Source organism: Chrysemys picta, chromosome 1, assembly GCF_011386835.1.
Source record: "Chrysemys picta bellii isolate R12L10 chromosome 1, ASM1138683v2, whole genome shotgun sequence".
Classification (NCBI taxonomy): Eukaryota; Metazoa; Chordata; order Testudines; family Emydidae; genus Chrysemys; species Chrysemys picta.
In genome coordinates, this window is record NC_088791.1 from 308,909,103 (window position 1) to 308,918,722 (window position 9,620).

Genomic DNA, 9,620 nt, shown 5'->3' on the forward strand with positions numbered 1-9,620 from the left:
ATGCATGTGTGATTCATGTGATATAAATGAGCGAAACCTTTCTTCAAAAGAACTTTGTCAAGTTTAGTATCATGGCGTAGCCGTGTTAGTCTGTATCCACAAAAACAACAAAGAGTCCGGTGATACCTTCAAGACTAACAGATTTATTTGGGCATAAGCTTTCGTGGGGAAAAAACCTCACTTCTTCAGATGGTTTCTGAAACGCTGGTTTCTCAAGACCTGATTCCTCGTGTAACACAAAAAAGAATATAATGACTACTATTGTAATATGTACAGGGGCAGACTTAATGCTAGGCATTCAACCTTAATTTGGTGTATTTATGTCTTGAGTGCTTCACCATAAACTTTAATATGGAATTCTTATAGGCCCGTTCTCAGCTCTCAACTTGCATGTAGCAGGGATTACATATGAATATATAAGCACAGCAGCCTGGAAATCTACCAGGCTCTGGGGAGGACAGTAGCAGCCAAAACGCCGCACACAGGAATATGAGCCATTCGGTTCAGCAACACCAGGGCACTACCCAATTCTGACATCCACACTCAGACAACAGAACTTCAGTTTTCAAAGACTTGTCTGAAAAATCCACATTGTAAATATACGTCCCTCAGTTTAGCTACCCTGAGCTTGTTCCCCTAGGCAAAGTGGGGCTAACAGGCTTTCGCTGCAGCTAGAGGAAGAGGCTCTTTTTATCTGACCCGGGATTCCCTGAGACATTTGAAAAGGTTCCTGGGATGGTTTGGAGCATTTTTTTGGATCTGGTGGTTAGCTATAAAGCTAACTTACTTTTAAGTCCCTTTGTTTTCAGTTTAAATTGATTTTTACCAAAAAAAATCCCGAGTTTTACAAAAAGTATTATTCTTTTTTTCTGATGTTCACCCTACTTTTGTATCATTCAAATATATTAAAAAAAACTTGTTTTATTAGGGAAAATACAATACATTGCATCATATATGTATTATGATAATACATTAGTCTGTATATGCAAAGCTGCCTGTTGAAGTAAGGCTATGTATTAGTCTAGAAGATACACACAATAAACAAACAGGCATGCACGTAAGCATCTGAACATACTAATGAATCCCTTGCCCATCACGTATACATTTCAAGCTGTTAGCAGATAACGGTTTAAAGATCTGACACACTGAAACAGGAAGAAAATGAAAATCTTTATCAGAGTATTCAAAAGTTTAAAAAAAACAAAAACAGGAGAAAAAGATGAAGTTGAGTGTATGCAGTGCAAATGGTTTGGTCCGATTATTAAATGTAAATATTTATAGGCTAATAGTTTTACATCTGCAACAGTAAACTGTTTATTCAAATGAAAAGTTTATTTGGGGATTAAAGATACACCACTACCTCGATATAATGCGACCTGATATAAGACGAATTCAGATAGAACACGGAAAAGCAGTGCTCCGGGAGGGGGCGGGGCTGCGCACTCCAGTGGATCAAAGCAAGTTCAGTATAACGTGGTTTCACCTATAATGCAGTAAGATTTTTTGGCTCCCGAGGACAGCGTTATATCGAGGTAGAGGTGTATATTGTTTTCTTAAAGTCAAAGGTAGCATTGTGTTTTGAGTTCGGTTTTAGTTCTGCAGCAAACCATATTGAATTCCATTCATCAAAGCATTAATCTACTGAATACTTTTCCTGCCCATCCTTCCGTCCACCAAAATAAACACAGATTCTTACCCAGCAAAATTATTCATAGCTTTTCATTGATTTTCACCTGTTTTTGTTGTTGTAGTAATAAACACCATTACATTCCCAGGAAAAAATAAATAAAATAAAAACTGAAAACGAAGGGCCCTACTTACTTTGCATGCATACCTAGTTCATATGGGGATTTACATCACAACTTAAGAGTTAGCAGTGTTTTCTACCATATGCACACCTGCACTAATTTTCAAATAGCCATTAGTCCATTATTTTACAAATGTTCTGAAACATAGCGGACCCTTAACTGTATAAACAGGACCTAAATTTCAAGTTTAAATTTGCACACAATCCCACCAGAAGAAACACCACGGGAGTTCTTTAAAATGGGAACATTTACTTTTTCACTCTCCCTTCTCTCAAAAATGTTGACAGGATATTGCTCAATCTTCCATAAAAAGATTGTCAACTTTTGACATGGACCATGGAAAATTTCATCCCAAAAGAAAGAGGTTTCAGAAAGTTATGAGCAAGTAAAATCTGAAAGCTTGTAATAGAAACTGTTCTGCAATCTTATCTATAGCTGTTGCCTTTTGCATCCTTTATAATAAATACCCACCTTTATACATATGGGAATTTATAATATTCTGACAGTAGTCATTCAGACAAGTAGATCCAGCAATGTATAAATCCACAAAACATTTTGGCTTCTGCCATTTCAGGGGATAATAGATGTCTGACTGGCTAGGAGATAAATGGATTACACACGCACACACACCTGAGCAAAATGAACGGTTTAAAAAAAAGAAAAAAAAAAAAAGGTCCCCGATTCTCTAAGGAAAGTGTAGGCATCACCTCAGGCTAATTTTTCCGCTTTTCCTTTTATTTATTTGCTAAAGGCAGTACTAAACGGAATGTATAGTACTGGAGACAATTACCTTCTGAATGATTGATGTGAATGCATTTTAATTTTACCATAATCTATGCTTTACACTTCACCAAATCCAAGGGTAAAATACCCAATTTTATCCCTGATTTGATAAACTCATTTGCCTGCAAGGGTTCATACTAGATGAATTTGTATTGCTCTTGAGACAACTATCATTTCATTATTCTCTAGTTACCACCTGCTTCACTCTATTCACAACACTTCTACATTTGCACAAACAGTAACACAGTGTTATTAATGGTTATGCAGCACACTGAAGATGAGCTTGGCAGAATTCATTTTTTTATTTTTATAATAGTTTTGATGGATAATATCAATGTTTATTTTTAAGCATTTTTCTATTTTAATCCATTTAAATTTTCAGAGTTTCAGGAAATTATAGGGGGTCAGACACTTACTTAATGACAATAGATATTGATTTTCAAAAAGTTAAAGCTTTATGACCCTTAAAACACAAAATTGTTAACATCACATGTCAAAATACACAAACTAAATAGCCTTAAATCAGACTCTGAAGTTCTCATGCAGCATTTTTCTTACTTTGCTTATCTGTAAATTTCAATTATTATTCACAGAAATTTTTTTTGGTTGGTGTGTTTGTATGCTGAAATTGAGGTTTACTGACATTTATTGATAAAAATCTAATCCTGCAAAACCTAAATATGCCATAATTCATGCACAAATGACAAACAGCAGCCATGGTAAGATTTATATTTTACCTAGAGCAAAGGATATTTTAAAATGTTTCTTAAGTTCAGACAAGCACACGTGTTGTGTTCAGACAAAGGACTGAATAATTAAAATCTTACTAGATCAAAGTTAAATTTTCAAAAGCATCTAAGCGATTTAGGAGCCTACATCCTATTTTCAAAAGTAACATATGCACTTAGGGACATACGTCCTATTGATTTACAAAATGAAATTTAGGCTCCAAAGTGCTTATGTTCCTTAAAATGGGATTTAGGTGCTTTTTAAAATTTTATCACAAAGAGTGAGATTCTAACCCCTTTTTCATGTTGAATGGTACCTTATTTTGCAAGTGATCCCATTGAAATCAATGGGATTACTCAAGGAGCCAGGTGCCACTCAACATGAGTAATTGTATCAGACTCTGACCCTAATCATCATCATCATGTTCCTATTATCCCTCTGGCGTTTAGGGCAGTGACAAAGCTCCTCCACTCCTGTCTGTTTCTGGCAAGTCTTTCAATGGTTCCCCAGCTGTGCCCCAGATTTTTTAGCTCGGCTTCCACAGCTCTTTGCCATGTTGAAGCTGTAGCATCTCATCTCTGCCGTGACCGGAGCTAGCTTCCCTGTTTCGTACATTGTCCGTTAGTTCCAAAAACCAACTTTGTTTTTTGTCTTGGCGTTGAGCACTTCAGTCTTCATGCCAGTGGCTTCCACCACTGGCAGTCATATGGGTCATTGACTCCTGAAGGCCATCACACATAGTAATAGTTGATTTTTCCATAACATTTTTTGTTTTTTATGGGACAGGGTTGTTAGCCATGTGCCTAATCCCCAACCTGGAGGACCAGGATGTCTGTTTTGTTTGGCCCCTCTCCCACAGACCAATCCGGTATGGTTGAACCTACCAGGAACAAAAGCCCCCGCCGACATAGACTCTGGGGATCGTTAGAGCACACAAGCTGTCCTGCCATGACAAGGCACGGACACCAGAGGACAGTCTGACCCTAAATAGGGCACTTAATCAAGCCCTTCTGGGGCAACAGAAACTGGACCTCTAGTTTAATCTCTGTAGGCCCAATGTGAACCCTTACTTATGTTGAGTAGTACCTTACTCTATGAGGAGTGCCATTGCTTGTATTCCTCAACTTAAGAGTGGCAGAACCTGGCCTACAGTTATTAAACTTGCTTTGAAACAGACGTTAGGGCTTCTGTTACTCAAAACCAAGGCTGGATTAGCATGCCTTACGATTTAGAGAGATTAAAAGATGGGAACATTTTAGCAGTTTTCAATAATAAGAACATTTTTAGGATTTCCATTTCAAATGAACGATGCCAGTAGCAGCACGTCCTCCCTTCATGGCATTAGTATGCACAGACGTTCCTGAGGTCACTGATGCAAAGGGATAGAAAGTCAGAGTCCCTGAAGTTGAAAAACACTGCCTCAAGAGAGTAAAAACGTAGACTTTTAGGTCCAAATGCTGCAATGATTAATTAATTAATTAATAGCAACAGATGTAATAGCAGTGCTGCTGCATTGCCGCGAGACCTCAATTCAGACGTGTCCCCATTGTCCTAGGCACTTTACAAACACACAGTAAGAGACGGTCTGTGCTCTGATGATCTTAGGCTCTAATCTGAGACAAGACACGACAAGCAAGTATGATAAACCAAAAGAGGGAAAGGGGGAGGTGGGAAATGAAGATAAAATCACAGTTACTTGGCAGCTTGATGGCTCCTGAAGGTACTTAAGCTTCTATTTTTAAATAAGCCAGTATCCCCATTGAGCTCAGAGTCTAGCAAACAGCATAATATACTGTACATAGACCCCAGGAAGGTTTCCAGAGTCTAGGTAGGGGGATGGAATGCCCCACTACTCTTGACTAGAAGGGGAGTATTGCCTGAGTAGGGATGGAATATGTTCTACGTGTTATAGGATGAAATGTTAGTCCCATTGACATCCATGGGAGTTTTGCCATTGACTTCAAAAGTCAGGATTACACCCACAGTCTTTAGGTAGAGGCAGTAGTTGTTTTAAAAGGAAAAGGAAAAAAAATGTGTTTAGGCCCTTTTGTTTCTTTATGATGTATAAAGAAGGCCTGAAAGGGTTGTCTAGGATTTGCCTCCGTCCCCCGCAGTGTTTTTTTTCCATTAAAAATTCCAGTTTTGTTGCCCTCTTTGATGTGGAAGGCTCTCTAGTTGACTGGAGAACTGCTTAAGTGAGGGAAGTCATTTCTATTCAGACTGTTTAAAACTGTCCTGTGTGTAGTGCTACAGCTATTTCATTTAGATACCATATTAACAGTTGGGAGAAAAGGTCTGCATGTTAATGATTCAAAGCCTTCTGCCTTTTCAATGAAGGGTGGGGAAAGCTCACAATACACTACTGAACCCTCCAAGAACATCTAACCAAGGAAGAGGAGATCTAACACTCCTTACATTTCTCAGATTAAAAACAAACAGTAAAAAAACCCACAACATGATAATACACCTCTCCGGCCATCTTTAATCATCACAATGAAGGGGAAATTGGCAAAATCCCAATCTTCTTTTTCCTCTGCGATCTCCTTAAAAGATAGGCCGCATTCTACAACTGCTCTATATGTACAAGCGCCCATTGAAACCAATTGTAACTCCTTGTGCAAAGCAGCTCAGACCCTTCAAAAAGAACCTAATCAAACAGCAGATTTCTGTAGGAGGCAAATAAGCCCACAGAACACCTGCATCTACCAAGTGGCACTTCCAAACTGGTTTCCCCTACAATTTACCTTTAAACAGCTTCTAGGACAGATCCTGCTCCTTTTTCTCACACAGCCCCGCCCATAAAGTCATTCAGTCTACTTATATCAGTAAAGTAAGCAGGATTTGAACCTGTAGAAGTTATAAGAGTAAGTCAATATGCTGCTTATATTTCCTATTTTCATATTTCAGTTGCTAGAAGGATAGCATTCATTCCTGTGCCAATAGCTCCTAGAGAGTTAGAAGAATTTCCTGACTAGTGATGCAAATAAAAGCAGAAATGCAAAAGAATCTGGAAAGTATTATAGCAGAGTCAGTCACTGCAGTGCTACTACATTTAACATCTGATCACTACTACCTTTAATCTCAACGGTTTACAACTCTGACGTACAGGAATTCGCCTCAACTGCCACTTACTAGAAAATCACTCATATCAAAAGCATATTTTATTTTCTTAACAAACTCTTCTCAAAAGACATGGGGGGAAAATTCCCTTGCAGTATAGAATGGCCATCAAACCAAGGTGTTTAAGATATACAATAAAGTAAAAGTGGTAAATAAAAACCAATTTTCCCCAATCTCACATTCTCTCTGAGTTCCCAGAACTCAAAAACTGTTTTGTTCTTGAAGACAAGTATAGTTTAGCCCATTACTTTTAAATAATATATATTTTTTTAAATCTAAACACACTTAGGCCCAAAATTTGACCAACAATACAACGGGTACCCATAGATACTAATAGGCACAATTAACTAAACTATAAATATTTTTCCTCGCTTGCTTTTGTAAAATCCATTGCTCTGTTATAGAGAAATGTTAAAGTTACTGTTGTAAATTGAAAAAAAATCATCACAAAAAATTAAATCACACACACACAAAAGTTATTGTAAAGTAAGTCACAAACAATACCAGGACTTTTCATCTGAAATGCAAAGCCAGACAGATCAGTAGATGGCTAACAAAGCCTTTTTGGAAAACTATGCTGATACACAGTAATTAATTACACCATCATGGTGATGATAACAAATAAGGAAATATATAAGTCAGAAAGTCTGTATATTTGCTTTGTACTGCAAAAGAAAAGATTTTTTTTTTAAATTCCAATGGTTGCCAAAAACAAAAAAAAGGATAAAAGACAAAAATGTCATTTCCAAGTTTTCAAAAGGGTATTACAACCAATGATAATGAGAAGACTATAAAATGTAAAACAATTTAAAAGTGTTTAAAGTTTCTTGAAAACAAGTTATGGAGGAACAATATCACGTATGGGATTGGGATTTGTAATTGTGTGGGGATATTTTATACTAGTTAAAATATTGCCCGGGATAGAGCCATTGCAATATACTGGATAAAATACAGGACTGAATCTGGAAATCTCTGTGCCTCCACTTCCCCTTCCACCCTTTGTCTGCCTTGTCTATTTAATCTAATCTCTTCAGGGCAGAGACTGTTCACTATGTTTGTCTAGTGCCAACCACAGTGGAGCCTCACTCTCTTTTGGGGCCTCTAGGAACTACTACAATACAACTTAATACTACAGCTACTAATTAACATTAAGCTGCTCTGTTACTCTGGGCAAGTCACTTCACCTGTCTACGTCTCAGGTTCTCCAATCTGCAATATGGGGACAGTGATACTTACCTACGTGTGTGAAGCACTTTGAGATCTACATGGGGAAAAAAACCTCACGATGGAAGCAATCATCATCATCATCTGCAGGCACCCTATCTGAAATGAGCTTTTACCATTACTCCAGCTCCTAGGGGAACAGTGGTTCGATTGCCAATGCTGCTGCTGTTTTTGTTGTGTAATCAACAAACACCAAGAGCATGACTGAATGAGCATGGAGCCAAAAAAGAATGAGCCCGGAGGCTGAACTGTCCCTCACTCGTACAAGTGAGCCTCCTGACCGGTGCTGAGGGAATGCTGTTGCCCAAGTTGAAACTGCTGGGTGGACATAAAGGGCTTTGGTAGAGCTGCCCACATGACACCTCCTGTGAGCACACTAATTCAATGTTAAGTTTTAAACCACATGCTCTTAAAACCACTTGCAGAAATATTTAAAACTTCCCAAGTTATAAGCATGAAAAAATAGTTATTGTGCATGCACAGGTACTATCCCCACAATGGTGTGATGGATCTGCTAAGCAGGTAACTACAACTCCCATCAGCCCTCTCCCCACTACACACCTCCTGGACAGGTAAGGAGGGGAAAGGGCCAAAACCGGAAGGTGCTGTGTTTTGTTTGGAAGTAGTGGCCAAACACCAAGCCAGGAGCTGCAGAAAAGCTGGAGGAGAAAGAACTCCCTAAGAATTGTATGCAGAGCTCCGTGCAGGACAGGCTGTGACTGCCAGATACTACAGCTGGGTGCAAGTAGGGTTACCAGATGTCCAGTTTTAAACTGGAACATTTGGTTGAAAAGGGATCCTGGCAGCTCCAGTCAGCACATTTGACAGGGTCGCTAAAAGTCTGGTTGGCCACAGTGGGGCTAAGGCTGCCTTCCGTCCCAGGAAGCGGCGGCATGTCCCTCCAAGTCTTAGGTGGAGGAACAGCCCAGGGGGCTCCGCGCACTGCCCCTGCCCACAATCACCGCCCTGAGTGCTGGCTCCACAGCTCCCATTGGCCGGGAAGCCACGGCGGCTGCAAATCCAGGGCGCCGCAGCCAATGGGAGCTGCAGAGCCAGCACTCGGGATGGTGTCTGCAGGTAGGGGCAGCGTACAGAGCCCCCCTGGCTGCCCTTCCACTTAGGAGCCAGACGTGCTGCAGCTTCCCGGGAGCGACATGGACTTCCTCTGTCCCCGGGAAATGTCGGGGCAGCACTGGTGTGGCTGCTAAGGGGGTCTGCCTGAGGTCAGCACCTCCCAGAGACCCTGTGAATCGCATCAGCCAGAGCCCTCACCTCAAACCCCCTCCTGTGCCCCAACCCACAGACCCAGCTCAGAGCCCCCTCCTGCACTCCAAACCCCTCGTCCACAGCCCCACCCCCTCCCACACCCAAACTCCCTGCCCCAGCCAGAGCCCCCTCCCACACCCTGAGCCCCTAATTTCTGGCCCCACGCTGAAGCTCGCACCCCCAGCCCAGCACCCATACCCCCTCTTGCACCCCAACCCCTTCCCTCCCATCCTCCACCCTGCTCCCCCACCCTAACCCTCAGCCCCAAGCACCCTCTTGCTCTTCGTAGCAGCCTCCCCAGCTAGGGGGTCCTGCTCCCCACAAGCGGCCATCAGCTGCTTGAGGAGGAGGGGTCAGGAGATGCTCCAAATTTGCAGCTCCCTTCCCCGGTAGTCCCTACCCGGGAACCTCCACTTCAGCCCCTCTGAGGAATCCGGGGTATGTTTACACTGCAATCAAACACCCTGCTGCCTGGCTCAGCAGACCGGGGCTATAACTTTACTGTGTAGACATTTGGGCTCTCTGAGTACCTCCCCGTTCAAGGGTCTCAGAGCTTGGAGTGCAGCTAGCCCGAACAGCCCCACAGCGAGCCCCAGTCAACGGACAGGGGGCAGCCAGCTTTAATTGCTGTGTAGACACACACACACACACACACACACACACACACACACACACACACACCTTCCCAGC